Below are 23,559 nucleotides of genomic sequence, written 5' to 3'. Positions count from 1 at the left end.
ATTGTTTTTGACACCAAAGCTTCCCTATGAATGAAGCAATGAACTCTGGTTACCATTGGAGAGTGCTGTTTCACCAGCATTTGGAAGCCTGATCTTGAGCCCAGCTCAGTGGTGACACCCACAAGATTTAACAAATCCAGACCATGTACTTAAAATAAATTATTAACAATTTCCATCACATCCTGAGCCTTTGTGGTGGTATCAAGAGTCTTACAAAAAAGAAACTCATCTTTGAAGTCTCCCTCAACCATGTATCGTGCGAACACCAATAGCTGAGAGCAAAATGCGACGTCAGTCGATTCATCCAATTGTATGGAAAACAATGGAGATTTCTTTATTTCATCCACAACTTGTTCACTGATGTTCTGTGATATCTCATTTATCCGTCTCGATACTGTGTCATTAAAGACGGATAGATCATTCAGCTTCCTCGCAGCTTCCTTGCCAAGAACAAGTCGCACCATCTCTTTTGCACAGGGAAGCACAAGTTGCTCTACAATGGTATGAGGCTTCTTGGCCAGTGCAACTTTGTATGCAACAATGTAGGAAGCGCACACTGCATTGCTTGTCTTATTGTAGAATGCTCTTGTTGAGTCGAGGTGCTGCCGTTTCAGACCTGATAACTGCCGCTCAAAATAATCTTCATCCTTTTGCAACAAGTTGGGGTGACACTTTTTGAGATGGAGTTTCAGCTTAGCCGGCTTCATTGAGTCATTCCCCAAGACTTTGAAACAAATAATACGTTGTGGCAATTCACGCCTTCTTTTTCTTGACAAGTGAAGCCGAATTTGATGTTGTCCTCCGAATACTTGCGCTTGACATTTCTTCCTGTTGTTGCCATTATAAACAAATTACACCACACCTGTAAAACAGCACATGTAGCACAGGACAAATGACCCAGCAACCGCTCAGCACGACAGCAGCAGCTACACTGACACTCAGAGCCTCAGATGGAAGTTATTAGCAACATAATGCGGTTGAGTCCTGGGTGATGCTATGGATGACGCACCTCATGCTTGTGAACACGGCGTAAAACAGTCTAACGACGGTGCCTGTTCACGCCGTGTGACTTTGGACAATGTTCCTGTGGACCACTGAAAAAGTCACCATGGACCACCAGCGGTCCGTGGACCACCAGTTGAGAACCACAGCTCTATGGATTTGCTGCCTCCTCCCATTCACTTCACAAGCTGCTGCCACTTTGTGAGCCAAGCTTCTGAACAGGTCACACTCTATGGCTGAGTCTAGACTGGCACGAGTTTGCAGAAATACTTTTAACGGAAAAGTTTTTCCATTTAACGTATTTCTGCCAAAGAGTGTCTAGATTGGCACGGATACTTTTGCGCAAAAGCATCTGTGCCCAGTGTAGACGCGCTTTTGTGCAAGAAAGCTCCGATGGCCATTTTAGCCATCGGGCTTTTTTGTGCAAAAAATTAAGGTTCCTGTCTACACTGGCCCTCTTGCGCAAATTCAAGCGGCCAGTATAGACAGCGGCCGCTTTTGCGCAAAATCTTGCCAGTCTAGATGCACCCTAAGGTTACATCTAGACAGGCATGATTTTACGGAAATACTTTTAATGGAAAAGTTTTTCTGTTAAAAGTATTTCCACAAAAGTGTGTCTAGATTGGTACTGGAGTTATCATTATAACTATGCGCTTTTGTGCAAAAGCAGAAGCCCGGAACCATTTTGAAGAGGACAAAAGGGCACCAGCCCTTTCCGGGGGCAGGGGCTGGAGCTCCTTTGAGATACGTGCTTAAAGGGATCTCCCTGGACAGCCATTTCTCTTCTGCTGCGTGCTATAGGACCTCTTGCAGGGACTGTCAGCTGTAGCAGTTTTGGTGGTTGCCCTCTGCCTTTTTAGTCACCACTTTTGTCACTTAGTGCCTTTGCTTGTTTTTTTTTCATCCCTGGATGCAACCCACATCCCCGTCCGGGCAGCCCATTTTATGAACAGGAAGCGGTACTGCTCGATTGTACTCCAGGCCCTCATGGACCACCATGGCCGGTTCCTACATGTTCATGCGGGCTGGTCCGGCAGGGCACACGACTCCGGCATACTATGCAACTCCAGCCTGTTTCGCAGTCTGGAGGCGGGCACCTACTTCCCCCGGCGGGAGTTTACTGTCGGGGATGTGCCTATGCCCATATGTGTCGTTGGGGACGTGGCCTACCCCCTGCTGCCCTGGCTAATGTGGCCCTACACGGAGTGGCCGGACCAGAACCGGACCCGGTTCAATGACCACCTCATCTGGGCCCGCAATCATGTGGAGTGTGCCTTCGGCCGCTTGAAAGCCCGCTTCCGGTGTTTGCTCACCCATCTTGAGATGGGTGAGCAGAATGCCATGGAGGTAGTGGCTGCGAGCTGCGTGCTCCACATTCTTGTGGAGCGGAGTGGGGAGGTCTTCCTCCCCACATGGATGGAAGTCAAGGGCCAGGCCTATGAACAGCCCCACACAGCTGCCATCCACCAGGTGCACCAGGATGGAGTGTGCATCCGGGAGGCCCTGATGGACATGTTCGCCCAGGCCCCATAGTAGGGTCGCCTTCCCATCCCCAACTCCTTCCCATCCCCAACCCTTCCCTCATCTCCCAATAAACACCAAACACAGTTTTGTTTTGAACAGAAAAAACTTGTATTTTTTTATTTACAAGGGAGAGAGGGAGAGGAGACCTTGAACTGGGAGGGGGAGGAGACCTTGAACTGGGGAGGAGCTACTCCTGGGAGGGATGGCCCCTGCGACCGCTCCTGCGGGGGCGGACCTGCACATGGGGGGCAGGCCTCATTGGGGCAGGCTGCATGGGAAGGTGGACAGGAGGGGCAGGAGCAGGAGGGGCAGCAGGAGCAGTAAGGGCCGGAGGGGCAGGGACAGAATCAGGAGGGGCCATTTCAGGAGGGGGCAGGAGCAGTGCTAGAGGAGAGATGGCGGGGGCATGGGGCAAGGCCATGCCATAGTGGACGGCATGGCCAATGTGGGTGATGAGGGTGGTGATCAAATCCGCCATGAGGACGCACTGGGCCTGGAAGGCGCCCCAGGCCTCCTGGCGTCACTGCAGGTCTGCCTCCATGCACCGAGTGATGTCTTCCTCGACGCACTCTACGGACTGCATGTGGTGCCGAAGGAGCTGGTCCCGGTGGTGGAGCCGCTGTCTCAGTGGTTGGGCGGCTGCGGGTGCCGCTGCTGCTGCTGCCGCAGGACTAGAGGCTCCCTGGCTTGTGCTTGGTCCCGCTGCAGAGAAGAGGAGAAAGGATGGGTCAGTCAGGCAGCCCATCCACTGTCCCCATACCCCATGCCCTCCACCCCTGAGTCCAAATGACACCACAGTAGTGTGGCTTGGGCCCACTCAGTTACCCCCCTGCTTCCGGTGTTGTATGTTTGCATACAGGAGCGCCCCTGGAGTAGGGTCCTCCTCCATGTATTGTAACCACCAGTCTGTGTCCTGGCCCAGTGGAGGGTGGGAGGGTGCTTGTGTTTTGTTAACCTGTGGAACTCCCTGCTGGTGGAGGCTTTGAGCTAATCAATGGTATTTGACAGGGAGCGAGATGAATCCCCACACAGTGCCTGGGAGCACATCTGGCAGATGTGGTCTGGGCTCTCAGATCCCCATCGGGTGGGATGTCTCCTGGACGGAACCAGGGCGACTGGGGAGTGTACCATCCTTGCAGCAAAACTCAGGTGGCCCTAGGGTCGGTCCGAGTGCTTCCTCCCCTCCCCCTCCCACTATCCCTCACACACGGTAGCCCAGTGACACTTGTGGCCGCAGTGGGGACTTCCCTTGGGGGGCCAGCCAAGGCACCGGGAGCAGGCGAGGGGCTCAGTGAGGGCTACACTCAGCGGCGATGACGCTGCGGTTTTCCCAGGAGCAGCTGGCTGTGCCTCACAGCCAGGCATGGGACAGTGTGCCGTTCTGCGTGCTGCACCCTTGCGGAGGTGTGGGCTCTGGCCTGAGTCCCTGGGGCCCTGGCTGGTTCCAGCCGGCATCCACCCTTTCCCCCTGGTCCCGTCGGATGTGTGTGAGCAGCACGGTCCCAGGCGTGCCCTAGAGCTGCCTGCCGTGGCCACAAGCCGCTCGGTCACCAGGCTGCACGTGGTTGCACGTGCTGCTTACTGCCTAATGCTACACAGCGTGCAGCTCACGTTGCCTGAGTGACGTGCTCTCTCCCTCCCCCCTCCGGGTGCCTGGCTCCTCTCCCTCTCCCCCCCCCCCCCGCCCTTCTGAGTGCAAAGTGCAACACTCACAGGTGGATCCTTTCCTGGCCTCTGAGGATGCGCGGGAGACGTGGGGGCTGCCGGAGGGGGCCTGCAGGGTGGCAGTGCTGGCCTCATCCTCCGACGCACTGCTGATGTCTCCTTCCCCCGCTTCGGTGGTCCTGGTGATGGGGGGGGGCACATTCTGCTGTCCCCAGGGACGTCTGGTGCCTGCGGTGCTGGCTGACCCAGGATGACATGGAGCCATTGGTAATGGGGGTAGGTGTCGGCTCCTGCCTCCTGGCCCTCGCTGGCCCTGACGTAGCCAGGCTCAGCTCCTTTACTTTAGCCCAGACTTGCTCCAGGGTCTGGGCTGGATGGCTCTTCTGGGCGAGTGCCTGGGCCATGCGGGCAAAGATCTCCGTGTTCCGGTGCCGGGAGCGGGTCTCATTCAGGACCTCCTACTCCTGCCAGAGGCCCAGGAGGGCTTCCAGTTCCCCCAAGGACCAGGATGGGCCCTTCTTTTTCTGGCCCTGGGGGCCTTCTGTGCTGGGGGTGCGGGTGGCTGATCCCCACCTGGAGCTGCCATCGTGCTTGTCCTTTGCGATATTATAAACCTCCTATTTCTAGCTACATAAGATAATGAGAAAGAGACCTTAAACATACATCTGGTGCATGATATAAAGGGTGTATCTACACTGCAGCGTTTTTCTGGGAAAATGGCTGTTTTTCCAGAAAAACAATACTTGCGTCCACACTGCCACTGAGTTCTTTTCACAGAAAGTCGAAATAACAGAGGGGTTTTTCCAACGGCTGTAAATCTCATTCTATGAGGAAGAAGCCTTTTTCCGAAAAAGATGTTTTGGAAAAAGGCGTGTGTGGATGCAGAAGACCGAGTTCTTTCGAAAGAAGAGGCCTCCAGGAAATAACACAGGTGCTCTCGTGGCCACTCCACCCAGACTAATCACAATTTAAATAGGAGATAGCATCCAATCAATATGGACGCTGTCTTTCAAAAAAACACATCACTGTTTCGGTGAGCTTTTGCTCTATTTGGAAGATTGATTTTTTTTTCTAGAAAGGTAATAAAGTTGCTTAGAGATTTGGGATTTTAGTCCTGTGAGAGATGGATCAGTGAGCACAGTGCAGGAAAGGAAATCAAAGGTGCATGATAAATGCAATTTAGCACAGACCTACCTCCAGTACATATATATGTATATATGGGTGGGGGTGGGAGGATTTTAAAAAAAGAAAAGAAAAAACAGGAGTAAAGGGAAGAGCAATAGGTGGATATTGATGGTAATATTCCTCCTACCCCTTTTCTTAGACAATGCCAGTACCCATCTATAGTAGTGCTGTGTAAATTCAGGTCTTTGAAAGGTCAAACTGATTTAATGAAATTTATTTAGGTAGCGGAAAGAGCAGCAGTTAATACTTTGACCATGGATCTCTAGAGAATAACTAGACAAATCCAGACTAAATGCACACAGAAATGCACAGATTTATGTTTCACCCTCGTACACATCTGTTCCATAGCTCTATTGAACAAGAGCATGGATAGCTTGGAGTTTTTAAAGCAACTCTCAGCAATTTGAGGACAAGTGCATATGCAAAACTTACTGTATATTCTGTAACATAAAGCAGCAGTATAACTGAGTTGTTACAGAGACTAACTTTCCAAAAGCTCCATTGTACATCTATTCTAAACAGGTGCACTCCGGAGATAGCAGTAATACAGCATAAAACAAATAGAAGTTTGAGTTTAGATATAGTCTTCCACTCCCACGGGTCTTCTGTTGCTGCAGAAGAAAATTTATTTAATAAAGCTTTTGATAGCCCTATGTTTTATTCAATTTGAAACATGTAGCACTAGCCACAAACAGGACATAAGCACACATGGCTCAAACCTTACCCACTGGGATTTTTGAGATCAGATTCTCAGCATCCACATAAAAACACAAATACTTCCAGCATCCTTATGATCTTCTCTGTGCCTGGATCTCCATGTCTGAGGCCATCCCCACTTTACTTTAAGCTTTTAGATTCATTTTGAAGGAGGGGGAGACATGACAATGGACTGATAAAACATGATGAAACCAGTGGGACTTTGAAGTGACATCCTGGGAAGGGAGCTATTGGAAGCCCCATGTGTTCCATCACTCTGCACTCCATTAAATCTTGAATTTGGCCTTAAAAGTACCAGCAAATTATGATATTTATAGTCCTATTTTCAAAGGAATTGAGCACATATAACTCCCACTGAAGTAAAAGGTAACTGCACTTCTAAATCAGGTAATTAATGCTTTCCACAAACACTAGTAATAAATAATTTCAGAACATATACCTACTCTCCCCTAGATAAATGAAAAAATGTCCCTATGCTAATACAAATAGTCTCGCCTACTGGACCACTCTCACACCTAACAGTAATGATTTGTAGCCCAGCTGCGTGACAGACAGCCATGGCTTAATGTAAACTCACTAGGGTACCTTTTCATAGCAGCAAACAGAAATTTAGCTGCATGACTCCCATTAACATTAATGGGTGTCACATGGCTAAATTCTTATGGACAACTCTGAAATTATATATCCTGCTCTATGTAATTGGAAATAATTTCCTTTAAACCGACTTCTTTCTATACAACTGCATGCTGTGACAGAAATATATGGCAATGCCATTCACCACCCTGTTTACAGACAGGTTTCACAAAAGGACTGAGAAATGCTTTCCAATGATCCTGACAGCTTCACTCTTGCTTTGACAACTTCCTGTTCAGTTTTTTGCTATCAACTATCATGTTTTGTCAACCTGGACTTTTGAATTCAGAGCAGGTAAAACCAATGTTAAAAATTTCCTTTTAACATCATACCCATGAAAGATTAAAAGCAATGCAATTTGAAGTAATAGATGAAAGAGAAATGTTTCCACCGTGTTTTATGTACAGACCCAGGTGTCAAGACTACTGGATTCTCCTTTTCTGCGTCTGCCAGACTTACTGAGTCTCCTTGGGCAAATCACTTAATCTGGGGTTGTCCAACATGTAGATGTGTCCTCTTCCCAGCCCTCAGGTGCCAGAATCCCCCAAGCAGTAAGCAGTGTTCCCTCTAAGCCAGGGCTACTCAACATGCAACCCGTGGGCCTCATGAAGCCCTCGACTGATTTGTTTTCAGCCCGCGGTGCAGTTTGGGTTTCCACAGGGCTCAACACGTGGCCAATGGGTGGGTGTCAAAACAAAAGAGTACTCAACATAATCGTCTTCTGTTGATATGGATTTTAATAGCTAAATTCCTAGACTATCGTTGCTCATTAAAAGTGCTGTCATATGGGTGGAAATCAGGTAAATGTTGCATTTTATTAATATCAGCAGATATGACTTAAACGAGGCCTGTGTGTTGTATAGTCTAGCCTTAATCTTTGTATTAAGCCTGTGAGTGTGAAAGAAGCTATTTGCATATATTTGCATACAGGCAGTCCCCGAGCTGATCTGGAAGCGCCGCGGGTCCGGCCCCGGGTCCTCTGCGGCTTTGCTCAGCGTCTCCCTGGTCTGCAGATCAGCTGGAAGCACCGCGGGTCCGGCCCCAGGTCCTCCACAGCTTTGCTCTGCGTCTCCCTGGTCTGCAGACCAGGGAGACGCTGAGCAAAACCGCGTAGGACCCGGGCTGGACCCGCGGCGCTGATCTGGAAGCACCGCGGTCCGGCCCGGGTCCTCTGCAGCTTTGCTCCGTGTCTCCCTGGTCTGCTGGGTGGGGACGCAGGTAGTGCCCCCCCCTCCCAGCAGACCAGGGAGACGTGGAGCAAAGCCCAGGGCCTGTGGTAGAGCAGGTGGGGTGCTGCCTGTTGGTCCCGCAGCACCGCTCCTTGGCGCTACTGGACCAACCCGGCAGCACCCCAGCTGCTCTGCCCCAGGCATCCTGATTCAGCCGCTGCTGAAACTGACCAGCGGCTGACTACAGGAAGCCTGAGGCAGAGCTGCTCTGTCCCGGGCTTCCTGGAATCAGCTGCTGATCAGTTTCAGCAGCGGCTGACTTGGGGACGCCTGGGGTTCTTAAGTTGAATATGTATGCAAGTCGGAACTGGCGTCCAGATTCAGCTGCTGTTGAAACTGATCAGTTTCAGCAGTGGCTGAATCTGGATGCCAGTTCCGACTTACATACAGATTCAACTTAAGAACAAACCTACAGTCCCTATCTTGTACGTAACCCGGGGACTGCCTGTATATTTTTGAATGTCTACGCAACCACACTTGAGTTGCGGCCCTCGGCATGTGCTCGGAGTATCACTGTGGCCCTCAGGGCTTCCAAAGTCGAGTCGCCCTGCTCTAAGCTGGGTGGCATCACAGCTTCACAGTTGATAAATCATCCCCACCCAGTGACTCAGAGGCTCTGAGCTGACTGACTGGGCAGGGCTCATTCATCGCCTGCACAGCTTCGAGGGAATGCTGGTGGTGAGGCCTTGTGTGCCCTCAGAGCAACTGCCACCACTGTCTCTCTCCACTTTGCCACAGCAGCCACATATGTTTCCATACCTGCTTTTAACAGCTGGTGCTGTCTGTCATCTCTGCAGCAATAGGAAGCATGAAAGAGGCAGTTCAGTCTTGCATGGGTGGGTGACAGAGAATGTCATTAACAAGAGCAGAGAGGTAACTTGTGGAGAGAAAAGGAGCTCTGGGAGATAATGAGGGGAAGACAGTCAAATATGCTATTGCGAGGATGTCATAGTAAAGCCAAGAGCTTGGTGGAGACCCAGGTCACAAGCAGTAAGACCAGTTAGTCCACAATTGCGCAGGTATATACAGCAGAATAAACAGTTTTGAGATAGACAGCTGCTTCTATACAAAAGAGTAACAGCAAGGAATGAAACACTCACAGAGAGCTCCCATGGTGGGAACATGGGATAAAAGAGAAAAACAAGTTTATATAACTGTGGGAACAGCTATTGCATTGATCTTTAAAAAAAACCCACCCAAACCCATAATGTTAAAGTGTCTGCTTTTATGTCCTCTCTCAGGACCTGTAAATCTTCGCTGTGGATCTACAGAAAACAGGTAAATGAGGGAAGACATAAGAGATAGAGGAGGAGGGGAAAGGTCTGTTGTGTAAATAGGCCTACAAATTTTAGCCTAACTGTGAGCTCAAATTCAAAAATGAGTGAAGTTCCTAAGATGTCACAATCATCTCTAATAATATACATGGTTAGGAACAAGTTCTAAAGTGTGACAGAGTCCAGATAAAACGTACTACTGTCACTGAGGTAGGAAGAGAGCCTGAGACATAAGTGCTAGTATCAAAGGACTGGTATGCAGCCTGATGCCTGAGCTAAAGTAGTAGTTAAAGCTTTGCTAAAATAAAGCAAAATCAGGAAGAGGCGGGCTGTAAGTAGGAGCCAGCTCTCCCTGTTGTGTCCAGACTCAGGGTTTTTTTCGAAAAAAGTAGACTTTTTTCGAAAAAACTTCACCTGCGTCTAGACTGCAGCCGCGTTCTTTCGAAATTAAATCGAAAGAACGCGGCTTTTCTTTCTACGGCAGTAAACTTCATTTCACGAGGAAGAACGCCTTTTTTTGAAAGTGCTCTTTCGAAAAAAGGTGTTCTTGAAAGCAAACAGGGCTTTTTAGAAAGAGAGCATCCAGACTCACTTGCTGCTTTCTTTCGAAAAAGCGGCTTGCTTTTTCGAAAGTTCCACGTGCAGTCTAGACGCTCTCTTTCGAAAGAGGCTTGCAGTCTAGACATAGCCCCTGTGTGCACACGCACAGAGCCTTGCAAAAATAAGCTTTTCTGAGAAAGGTTGGGCACAGGACTCTCACACAAATGCTTTTCAGAGGGATGGTATCAGAACACCCCTATGCAAAATATGGTATAAATTCTCCCCCTTCCCTCCCCCCCACCCACATATAACAGTAACATGCTGATCTCTCTAAAAGATGACAGTATCATGGATTGAAATGCTTTTGCCTATCCAACCTGTACTAGGTACCAGTAACTATGTCAGAGGGGCAATACATACTTTTTTGTATCAGTGTATAAAATAGAGTTTCAAGGGGCTATCTTTGGCCAGCCAAGTGGGGAATAGAAAGTGGGAACACTTTCTGAGCTATGTCCATAATCATGCGCACACATGTCTTAGTATCCTTGTAAAATCTGACAAACGCTATTACCATGCTTTGTCAACAATAAATCTGGCTAGGTGCCTTCTTACCTTAAAGGCTCTTGTGGTCATTGGGCAGTGGAATGAATAAAGGAAAAAATAGTAAACAGGGATTCCCTGTACTGCATTCAAGTGAGGATGGCTTTCCTGAGGAACTTAGGTGTATACAGATAACGTTTTCTACACAGCACGTTATTTTATGCTATTAAGTCACCAGGGCTTGATGAAATGCTTCCTACGATACTCAAGGAGCTGATAGAGGAGATATCTGAGCCTTTATCTATCCTCTTTCAAAAATCATGGAAGATAGGAGAGATTCTAGAAGACTACAAAAGGACAAACATAGTGCTCATCTATAAAAAGGGAAATGAGAACAACCCAGGAAACTACAGACCCGTCAGTTCAATTTCTGTGCCAGGGAAGATAATGGAGCAAGTAATTCATCTGCAAACACCTGGAAGATAATAAGGTGATGGATAACAGCCAGCCTGGATTTGTAAAGTACAAATTATTCAGACCAATCTGATTGCTTTCTTTGATAGGATAACGAGTCTTGTGGATAAGGGAGACGCGATGGACGTGGTATACCTAGACATTTGATATGGTCTCGCATGATCTTCTTATCAATAAACTAGGCAAATACAACTTAGATGGGGCTACTATAAGGGGGTGCATAACTGGCTGGATAACCATTCTCAGAGAGTGGCAAGGAGTCCTGTGGCACCTTATAGACTAACTGAAGTGTTGGAGCATAAGCTTTCGTGGGCAAAGACCCACTTCGTCAGATGCATGTCGTGTCATGTGTTGAGTAGCCCTGTGCTGGGCAGTATACTCAACCCAGTTACTAGATGAGGATTTGTATTGGGAGATAAATGCCGGTTAATTGATCTTTCTGTATAACTGTGTGATGGATAGCAGAGCTTTGACTGTAGATGTGCTAGAATTTAAGCCTAACTGGTTGACTAAATAATGCTACTCTGCCCATCACTCCCTTTTTGGATCCTTAAAGAAAAAGAGTTTAAAGACAAAATGTGGCTACTGGAGGAAGGTTCTCCATCATGGCTGCAATCCTCAACTTCTGGGACCTTGGCTCTTCTTTGTTCTAATCCTCAGATGAGGAGAACCAGATGATGCCATGATGTCTACCAGCTCTGGCTGAATCCTGAACACTACTTGAGGTATGAGACTCTTTCTTCACCCCATGCCTGTGTGCAATGAGGCTGCAAGTGAAAATCATCACCTGGGACAAAATCTGCATTTTGTAACTTTGCTGTTTTCTTGCCTGTCTTGTGCATTTTTTCTGGTTTTGTCTTTTAGGAAACTGATCAGCCATTAACAGCAGTTACAGCAACAACAGACGGCTCTAGCTGCTATGGCGTTATTCTGGTACCATGGCCAGCCCTTATAATAGCTTGTTTAATTTATTTCACCTCCCAAATCATTGTCCCTTCAAAAATATTTTCAAACATTGATAATTTAAGAAAAAGCAAAAGCCATTTCCTGGATTATATTTTATTAGGTGCTCTACTTTCCCATTTTCCAGATGCTTTTTACTTGGAAGGTACTCAAGTAATATGGTGATGGATAACATAAAAGATCTTAAGATAGGACAAGCTGAAAGAAACTGATTTCCAGATTCTACCTTTCTCCTTTCAGTCACACTAAAAATACAGCAGCGTGCCAATGATCCATGATATAGACATTCAGTCTGCAGTATATGAACTCCAAATATTCCTAAATGTCCTTCATGTTCACACTGCTAGAGCCATATAATCTCCAACAGTAAGATAAATGGTAACCTCAGCATTGCAATTATCAGATATCTAGCAAACAGGTTACTTAGACAAGAGTCATTTTCAGGGACTGCAATTATACTGCATAATCATTCTTCTGTATTTTCTGTTCTTGATTTATACACATATTCTGTCTCTCAAGCTTGTTTTCTTGCTAATAGTCTTTTCACTACCTCTCCAGATCTTACTTGTTTCTTCCTGCTACACTAATGGCCTTACTTTTTCCTAATTCTGACACTATTTACACAATATGGGGAAGATAGCATGCTCCTAAAGCTGTATTTAGTGACACCAGCATGGACTCCCATTATCCTTTATATCAATATTGCTTCTGGATCAGTGCCACTATTTTCATAGGACATAGGACCTTCCATTCAACTTCTTGAGTAAGTGGGACTTCCACTAAGTTTCAGTTGGCTTCAACTTCAGACAAATTGTTTAATGCACACACTTCATGCCCTACTTTAATCACAGTCAGATTATTTCTGTCCTCCTTTCTTTCTTATGATCATTGACAACACTTGCAAATCCATGGGATTTTTAGTGTTGCAAAATAATAAGTTATGTTATATTCATCATTAACTAGATTCATTGTACACCAGTGACTTTTTGTGAGGTTCAGGCATAATTCTTAGGGAATACGATGTTTTATATAGGCCTTGGTCATCCTTCATGGATTTTTTGAGGTTCAGATAGACCAGAGTCATTCCTGAAAGACATGTTGGCAGTACTGTATCTTGGCATTGTTGCTATCTCCAGACTTTTTCTACGTATGTTGCTATCTCCAGACTTTCTCAGACATTATAGACAAGCAGATTGAAATATACCTTGCAAGTAATTTTAAATTTGAACAATGGATGTAGCAAAACAACAATCAGCAAAAAAGACTCCTATCCTCTTTTTAAATTGTAGAGACGTCACAATCAGGTTAATGTGTGTGTGTGTGTGTGTGTGTGTGTGTGTCTATTTTAGTGGCTAAAAATACACAGTGTAAAGAGAAACCAACAGGCATCTAGTTTACTGAAGATGTTTTTCCACTGTGAACCTGGATCAAAGCTCTGATATTAGACAGTGATAAGTGACCTGTCAGTGCAGTAGGCAACTTTGATCAAGAGCTCAGAAGAAGTATAATCAAATTCCTGTGGTACCTATGACTAACACATCTCAGATGCTGGACAGAAAATATTTGACTGCCTAGAACACTAAGCTGTTCTGATTTTTTTCCTGTGAGCAACCATGTTGCTCTTCTTTGAGAAAATGCAGCATCAGTGACTGAGAGAAAACCAATTTCTTCTGTCAAAATTCATTTAGTGTATATTGCGGATGTTCCTCCATTTGGCAGATGGAGGAACCTTATATTAAAACTAAAAGCAATGTCACTGTCTCTTGAACTACTTGTCTCTGACATTTCCTGTCACTCCACTAGAATCTCAAAAGGACATCTAAAATTTTCAATTCTGTCTATGCAGAAGAACTAAACATTACCCATCTTATTGCCCCTTGATACCAAGCAACCCAATGCTAGTCACTGGGATGACAATGGAATGAAGGGCTAACAAAAAGCTACCAACACAGAGACCTAGTGATGCAGGTCCTTTGTTTTATCCATGGAAGAATGCTTACAGCATCAACAGGGGCTAGTGAAAGCTTCCTCATACCAGTGTTTGCGTGTTAAATATAGAAGAGGCTGAAATGTTCCAGTTATAGAAAAGTCAGTTTGGTTCAAAATAGAATATAGGAAAATAATACTGAAAACGATCAAAGAATAAGAAACAGGAGAAAACTCTCTGAGCTACAGATAGGCTTCTCTTTGGGCATTGACTCTGGGCAGACATAATCACAGTATTCATTATAATTCCATTCACTGGAGAAGGGAGAGACTTTAAAAAAGGTTGAATTATCCCTTCAGCACAACCACCAATTCTGAAACTCAGAAATCATTCCCAAGTCACTAATGGTCAGCAAAGTCTCCATTCTCATTACTATTCTCAGTGGAGAGGCTGAGAAACAATCAATACCATAGAAATGAAAATGTTTAATGTACATAAGGCTTTTTTCTCATTGACTACATAACAGCCATTTGGCAGTAACAGGTATCAGACACTTCTAGCCCAAGCACCTATATCATTGATCAATTAGAATTCAAAACAACTGTCATAAGCACTCTGTCATAAAGTTGAATGACTTTACATATAGCATAAAAATGTCAACTTTTTATGAACTCACAAAGCTTTGAGTGCAGATTTCACTTACTTTGATACTTAGTTTTGGATCTTAATCTATTTCAAAGCCATTATTATTGCTTATATCAATATATTAAATAGAGCAGATACAAAGTAAATCCAGAAACTATTTATCTTCAACACCAGCAAATGTTAAGTATTCATGAAATGTTGCTAACCAGGACAGTTCCCAAAAAGAAAGTAACTGTAGTTCAAGAGCACAAGTAGAGCAAAACCCAACACAGCAGCACTGAGATGCTATCTCTGCCTCAGATGTAGACTCATGTTTGGTCATATAGTAAAATGAGAGCCTGAAACATAAGCCCATGCATCACAGGTCAGGTATGAGACCTGAGACCTAGACAGCAATGGTCAAGACTTTGCTAATATAAAGCAAAGAGAAGCTGTGAGCAAGAGGCAGGCCCTGTTCACAGAAGTTGGCAGGAACAGGGCAGTATGACAGAAACACTCATACCTAAGAGATACTAGGCACAGGCTGTAAATACATTCCTGAGGGGTTGTAGCAGAACACCTCATGAGGAAACGTCTTAGTACCAACCTCCTCCCCACAAATAACAGGCATACCAATCCAGGTTCAGGACACGGTCTAAACCGATAGTATGATAGATAGTAATTGAACCCTCCTTGTATGAGGTAAGGGATGGTAACTAAGCAACAGGAGGTGGAGTGATATGTAACTTGTTTGTACCTGTGTATAAAAGTGTGCCCCAACGAGTTGTCTTTGTCTGACCTGGGGGCAATGTCTCATCCCTGGCACTGATTGAGTCATTCCATTGAAATGGGCACACATTCTTTAGTTCAGGGAAGCGAGGACTGTGCCTCATCTACAATGAACCTGGCCAGGATCCTTTGACCCTTATCTGATTTTGTGGTCTTTGGGGGCTGTCTCGGTATCTGCTGTGTTGATTAATTGTGCATGGTCAACACAGGAAAGAGGGGAGCACATGCAGGAATGCATAGCCGAATGGTAATCATCATTCAGGACCTGTCAGGATGCCACATCAGTGAACTCTGACTGCTACAGAGTAAATTCAGCTCACTGAAGAAAACAGATTCTGCCTACTACTTTCCTTTTAATAAGGCATTCTTGGAATGGAAGGTGTGTCCAGCCCTATATAATTCAGGCTTTTCTCCATTCATCAGGAATGAAAGGGCTGTTCCAAAAATCTTTAGAAAACCATAATCTGTTGGTGATTTACAGGAAGTGTATGAAACTTTCTGTTAACAGATGAGAATACCTTAGGAAACCAATAGCACTCAACTCAGTACGCATCTTTGAGGGACTGAACTCTGAGTAACTTTGAATATCTGCTGGTACATTAAAATACTTGTGTTTAAAGAATTATATTCTGTTCTCTGGCATGTCACTACTTCTTAGGTGGATGACGCCGTATTAAGTGCTGCCCTTTCTTTTCAAGCCACAGAACTCAATCCTAGCTCATACATTCTCTTTGCTTGCCTGGATTACTCTAGCCTTTCTCTTTATTCCCCCCATGACATTTGCTTCCCTACTCCTCAATCTATCTAATTGGTTGGAGCTAAAAATTTTCCTCTCCCACTTGAAAAACTTGATCTTTTCACTTCAATCATACAAAGTTTTTTGCATCTGTTACCCTCATTCTTCTCTTCCTTTCTCATATATTGTCTAGTGATATTACTCACTTATTTTTATCTTATTTAGAATAAAAGCTCTTCAAAGCTTTTTTAAATTTCTGTGAATGGCCATTAAGCTTATAGTGCTATAGACATAATACACATAGGCCCTGTCTACACTACAGGGGTTTTGTCTTTTGCACAAAAACCCATGGAGCGTCCACACTTCAAGCATGTTTTTGCACAAGAAAATGTACAGTAAAATGGCAGAACAGAGGGCTTTTTGTGGTGTCGGTATACCTTTTTCTGCAAGGAATAACTCCTTTTTTCACAAGAGTTCTTGTGCAAAAAGGCGTGTGTGGACACTCGACAAGGGTTTATTGTGCAAAAAGAGCCTACCTCAAAAAGCACAGGTGCTCTGATGGCCATTCTGTGAATGGCAATCAGAACTTTCTTGTGCAAGAGTGTCCATGCAGTGTGGATGCTTTCTTATGCAAAAGCACATCGCTTTTGCAATGCACTTTTGAGGTGTGGAAGCACTTTTGCTCAAGAAGTTTTTGCGGAAGAGAAGCCTGCAGTGCAGACATAGCCATATAGAAGTAATATTTTACAATGAAGTAACTCAGCAGGGGCAGATGACCGTTTGGCGGGGCCCCGGGCAGCATAATTCCGTGGGCCCCCCCTTTGCCACGGCGCATGCTCAGTGACGCCAGGCGCATGCACAGCGGCACCACAGTGCATGCGCAGGGCTTTCTGAAGTGCGGGGCCCAGGGCAGCTGCCCCGTTCGCCCTGCCATATATCCGCCTCTGTAACTCAGATCAAAACCTCGCCCACACTCCCAGTTACCTGGCACTGTTAATTTATATTCTTAATCAGCTTCCTTCCTTGTTATTTTTGTTTCTATATCCTTTTATTTGCTGTCTTTAGCGCTTCCATTAAAATTTATGTTCACAAGAAAAAGTGTAGGATGACGGAAGAACCTCATATTGCATTGAATATCATGTAGCCAAAGGGAGTCTTGAGACTCAGAATGTGTTGAAATGTGCTAAGCCATTGAAAAGATCATGAGGCATCACTGGTTAAGTCTGATGCTAAAGCACAGTCTTCAAATCTATTAATAATATATCATTGCTGCATGGCTTACAAGACCACTTGTATAGCTGTAAACTATTTTATGTCAAAGGTAACATGTTAAAGTGCGATTTATTTTGACAATTTATTTTATTTTCTGTTATCGTCTATCCTTCTAACTACAATATCTCATCAATCACCATAATATGCACAACCCTATGCTTCACTGGGCATGTGGGTAGATCTTTCCTGATAGCAATTGGTCTTTAAGATTCTGTTGTTCTGCCTTTTCAGTGTGGCAAAAGCTTTGTTGGGATGTTTTTAATTTAATTGAATTCATTTTATTATAATTAGAGTACGTCTAGACTACATGCCTCTGTCGCCAGAGGCATGTAGATTAGGCTACCTGACATAGGAAAATGAAGTGGCGATTTAAATAATCGCCACTTCATTTAAATTTACATGGCTGCCGCGCTGAGCCGACAAACAGCTGATCAGCTGTTGATGAGGTATACCTGGGTGGTCGACAAATATCTTTGATGTCGACACCCATGCGTCCAGACTATCGCGCTCAGCCGACAAACAGCTGATCAGCTGTTTGTCGGCTCAGCGCGGCAGCCATGTAAATTTAAATGGAGCGGCGATTATTTAAATCACCGCTTCATTTTACTATGTCGGGTAGCCTAATCTACATGCCTCTGGCGACAGAGGCATGTAGTCTAGACGTATCCTTAAATGGCAATTCTGGTTAGTGAATATAATCATATTAAGCTAAAGAGAAACAGATTTTGGAAAAGGGGAGGTCAGAGAAGGAAGCCTTGAAGTACAAGATTTTACTGTCTAATTCATTAGGCTGTCTAATTTACACAGGTTAAACAACAGTCAAATCAATCTAGATGAGTATGCATTGAAACCGGGCACTTCTGAGATTGTATGATTTGGGCAAAGTCCCTTGGACTCTGTTCCTCATTTTTACTATCGTAGAAATTAATTAGGCCAGATCTACACTAAAAAGGGAATGTTGAATCAAGATATGCAACTCCAGCTATGTTAATTATGTAGCTGAAGTCAATATCCCTTGTTTCAAGTTTCCCCGCCATCCCCACAGCAGGAAGCCAATGAGACAAACTCTCTCATTGGCTTCTCTTACTCTTGCAGAAGCAGGATACCAGCCGCCAATGGGAGCACCCTTTGAGTTTAATTAACTAGACTCACTAAATTAAACTCTAGGGCTGTGTTTACACTGGCATGAATTTCCGGAAATGCTTAAAACAGAATAGTTTTCGTTATAAGTATTTCCGGAAAAAGAGCATCTACACTGGCAGGCTGCTTTTCTGGAAAAGCCCTTTCCGCAATCGGGACTTTTTTCCGGAAAAGACTACTGGGCTGTCTACACTGGCCCTTTTCTGGAACAGTGTTCCGGAATAAGGACTTATGCCCGAGCGGGAGCAGAATAGTTTTTCCGGAATAGTGGCTGATTTTGTATAGTAGAGCATCGTTGCTTTTCTGGAAATTCAAGGGCCAGTGTAGACAGCTCGCAGCTTATTCCGGAAAAGCAGCTGATTTTCCGGAATAAGTGGCCCAGTGTAGACACAGCCCAGGGCTACATCTACACTGCGCATTGTTGTGCAATAAGATATGCAAATGAGGCACAGGGATGAATATTGCCACACCTCATTTGCATACCTAATAAGCTGCCATTTTGCGGCACAGGCTTTTGCTCATGAAGGAGCTGTCGACACTGCTCCTTCTTGTGCAAAAAAACCCCTCTTGTGCAGAGCCGTTCTGCCACTTATTTTCAGGAAGAACGGCTCTGTGCAAGAGGGGGTTTTTGTGCAAGAAGGAGCAGTGTAGAAAACTCCTTCTTGCACAAAAGCCCATGCCACAAAATGGCAGCTCATTAGGTATGAAAATGAGGTGTGGTGATATTCATCCCGTGCCTCATTTGCATATTTTATTGTGCAACAATGCGCAGTGTAGACATAGCCTGGATGATTGATTGTGGCAGCGTTAATCTTCTGTTTAGTGAAGAGATGGTCTTAGCTACTCATATGGCTAACCAGTGATAAGATAATATTTTAGAAATCCCCACCCAGCAATCTGCAGGCTTGACTTGACTCAAAAACATTTCTCTTACTGAACAGTAAGGGACATTTTCAATATACAACAAATCTGTACAATGGGCATAACATATGTCTTGCATGGAAGATCAATATTAGACCTAATATTTTGTTAGTTTGATCTAAAGCTTCATTGCTTTTGATACAAAAAAATGTGATACAGAGGAAAATGGACAATTGAAGCTATATTTTCCTTTCATGGTAGAGATATTAAGCTAGTAGGAAATAGGCAGGAAAAGCATACCAACTGAAGAACAAGTTGGGCTGACGTTTTCTTCGCTCCATCTTTTCCTTATGCTCTTTTGGACCAGTACTCCAGTGCTCAACCCAGGACCTACTGCTTTCATTCTCCCATTTTGAAGATTCTATGGATGAAACAAAATATTCTAGGGATCTCAGAGTTTAATAACCAGGTTGGACTGGGCTGACAACCTTTTTCTTAAAGGATGAAAGAAGTCACTATTCGCATCCCCCCCCCCTTTCCTGTCTAGTTTTATTTATTTATTTTTAGATGTAAGAAAAGTTACAACTATCTGAAATGCAGAGAAAACTTTAATTGATTGTGGGAACCACATCACATCCTGGGTGACAAAATGACATCTTTTTATTTAAACTTTTAATGCTTTTATTTGTAAATAGATCTTAGACTAGCAGCTCACTTCCTTTCCCTTGGCAGTTTAGGCCCTTTTTATTTCTGACTGTCTTATTCTTGCAACCTCCCTTCTCTTTTCTTGTCAGTTTCCATTGCTTTTATTGTTATATTCATCTCATTCTTGAAGCCCTTAATCGGCTTCCTTTGTCAGTTTGTATCATATTTATTTTTAAATCCATGTTATTACTTCAGCCCCTTCCTTCATCCTTATCAGTTTGCATCACTGTTATGTTTTAATCCATTTTATCTCTGCGGTCCTCTTCATTGTTCCTCTGTGAATCTGTGCTGCATTAAATTTTTGGCAGTGTTGTGGCAGGACTCCCTTCTGTTTCTTCCTTTGCCAAGTTGCCCAGGAAACAATTAAATAGAGTGTTTACAAACTGGTTTATTCCACTTGATTTCTTTCTAGACAGTGACATGACATTGTTAATTTGAAGTATCTCTTTAAAAATAGTTGAAAAGAAACGCTTTCATTTTCAAATAATACCCTCTAGTTTCAACTGTTTAAGGCAAATTAGGTATTTGTTGATAGCCTGAAACAGACACAATGCAAACTTTAGAATCCAGCCCTATAAATATACCTCAGTGTCAACATAAAACACTCCATATACTTCACAAACCTGAAGTGTCCTTACAAAGTTATTGAAGTGTTCCTTTAACAATTTAATAACATGATATGTAGAAGTATCTCTCACATTACACATTTTAAACATTATTATAAGGCATTTAAACTACCTCAGTTGACTATTAGGGAGAGAAGGTGGGTGAGGCAATATCTTTTACTGTATCGACTTTTGATGGTGACAAGCTTTGGAGATTATAAAGAGCAAAGCAAGCTCAAAAGCTTGTCTCTTTTATCATCAAACATCGATACAGTAAAAGATATTATCTCACACATCCTGTGTTGCTGATATCCTTGCACCAACATTGGACACATCAGTTAAATGTGTTGGCATTTCTAATACGTGTCTGAGCCAACTAAATCCAGTGGGGAGGAGAAATTGAGGTAACTAGCTGGAGTATTTTTAGTATGTCCATCACCTCAGCAGCTAGACTCTTGGTCCAACTTCAACTGGTGCCTATGGGAGCCTAAACATTAATTTTACTTTGAAATAAACTGAACCATAAGTGCTTGAAGTGGTCTTGAGCCAGCTCAGAAATTAGAATAGATATTTCAGGTGCATGTGAGGGTGTTAGATTGCAGTGGCAGGCCAAGAAAAAGATCGCTATCGATTCACACAACAGTTACAGTACAGCAACGGCAGCATAATATTCCTGCTACTGCCAGATTATTCCTGAATGCTGCCTGAACCTTGAAGGAACCAATTTCCGAATGAAAGGGAAGTTCATCTCTAATCAGTTCAGTCCTTTGCCTCTCTGCTGAGACTGCCAATTGTGGTGATATGGAAATACTTCAGCCCAGATGAAGGCAGGCGTAGCAATACAATTAGACTTCAGAGTGTGTGGGAATGTAATAGTACTTTAGCACTAGAGAGAACTAAATAATCCAACATGTGTTAGCATGACATTCTATATCAATGTGTGGTGGGAGATCTTCCTTATCAACTGTGTATGTGAGAGAGTTTGTGCCTCTGTGTGTCCATCAGTCTATTTGTGAGACTGTTCAAGAACTTCTCCTGACTGGTAAGAGGTAAGGCCACCAAATTTGGTACACAACTGCCTCCTATTGTAACTTAAAGCCAGGTTGGGATTTGGTTGTGTCAGGACAATGGGAAATGCATGAATGTGACTGTTTCTCATCAGTCAGAAACTGAAGGATCTGATAGTAGGAACAGTCATATTCCAGAATGATTACAAGAAGGCAGCAAGCATGTGGGACAGGTGTACTCTAGGCTGACCACAGGGGGAAGCAAGCAGACACACCCCTGACAGCCCCAGAGAGCCACACAGGAGCCACTGGCCAGGCAGCATGGCCTTGCCTTCTTGAGCTGGTATGGGAAGAAGATGCTGGCCACCCCCAACCCCTGCCCTGAGTCCCCTGACCTTGTCCTCGCTCCTACACCCTCCACTCTCTGCCCTGAGCCACCTACTCCCTGCTCTGATTCCTGCACATCTACCCTCTTCCCTGACTCCTGCACCCTCCTCAACTCAGCCCTGAACCCCTCTACATCTCCAAGCCCCTGCCCAGACTCTTGCCCCCTGCCCTGAAGGACCCGAGGAATGCCTGGTAAATCTTTTAGCACTTCATAAATGTAAGAGCTCCCAGTTAAGAAATGTAAACAGTCTCAAAGATGGTAGAGAATGATAACTGGCTTTGAGAATCTGAAGAACAAGCTTTTTATGATCACATCTTAGGCAGCTGATGACAACGCTGGAAGGACCAGAAGCAGAACAGAGGGCCATCTTACTAGCAGAGTTAGTCCTCTACAAGGCATGTTAGACAAAGTGATATAACGGAATCAGGGCTATAAAGACAACGTGGAGGCAAACAAATAAAGATAAGAGAGGTAGAGGCTGAAGCTGGGCATATAAACAAAGAGGTCAAGACATTGTGAGAGCAATGGATGGGCACATGACAGTTCCATGTGAAGATGTTTTAATATTAAGAATGAAATGGAGAGATACTGTCTATGGAGCCTGCATTGCTAAGATAACTTCATCAATGTAAAAATGTTCCTGTTTCAACACAGGGAGTTGTGAACCAAACCCCACGGCTACGTCTAGACTGGCCCCAAATTCCGGAAAAGGGATGCAAAGCAGGTAAGTCAGCATAGGGAAATTTAAATAAACATGTCCACCGCTTTTTTTCCGGCTTGGGGAAAAGCCGGAAAAAAAGCGTCTAGACTGGCGCGATCCTCCGGAATAAAGCCCTTTTCCGGAGGATCTCTTATTCCTACTTTTCCAAGCTGGAAAAAAAGCAGCGGACATGTTTATTTAAGTCCGCGGGGGATATTTAAATCCCCCGCGGATTTCCCTATGCTGACTTACCTGCTTTGCATCCCTTTTCTGGAATTTGGGGCCAGTCTAGACGTAGCCCACTGGTTTCACCAAACTCAGGGTATGTCTACACTACCACCCTAGTTCGAACTAGGGTGGTTAATGTAGGCAATCGAAGTTGCAAATGAAGCCTGGGATTTAAATATCCCGGGCTTCATTTGCATCTTGCCGGGCGCCGCCATTTTTAAAATGCCCGCGGCTACACGCGGCATGGAGTAGGTAGTTCGAATTAGGCTTTCTAATTCAAACTACCATTACTCCTCTGTTTATAATTATATTTTAGTCCTTAATTTGAAACTGGACACCACATGGCTCTGTTCTGAAAGTTCCGAACCATATAGCATTTAAGGAAGGCCTGGCTCACAGGCTAAAGATTAAGCAAAGCCCTAGTGCAATGTTCAGTCAGGGTGTATCTACACTGCACCATAACTTGAAAGAGGATTGGCAATTTGAGATACGTAAATTGCCTATCTTATTTCAAAGCTATTTTGAAATAGCATATTTCATCATTTGGCCCTGTCTGCACAATGCCAAATTTTGACATAAAGAGCTAATCCAAAACGTCCCTTACTCCTCATAGAATGAGGTTTACAGGGACACTGGAATAGGAAGACCGAAATAACGGGCTTGCTGTGAAGACACAGGATAGCTATTTGGGGATACTCCGGTATCCCGAAATAGCATTGCAGTGTAGATGTACCCTCAGAAGGCTATAGTAAATACTGGAGGACTCAGATTCCTGAGATACAAGGCAGAGTGCTTAAGATCTTCTGGTCGCCTAGAATGGCTGGGTGAATA

This window comes from Pelodiscus sinensis, chromosome 13 (assembly GCF_049634645.1).
Source record: "Pelodiscus sinensis isolate JC-2024 chromosome 13, ASM4963464v1, whole genome shotgun sequence".
NCBI lineage: Eukaryota > Metazoa > Chordata > Testudines > Trionychidae > Pelodiscus > Pelodiscus sinensis.
This window is presented reverse-complemented; position numbering follows the sequence as displayed.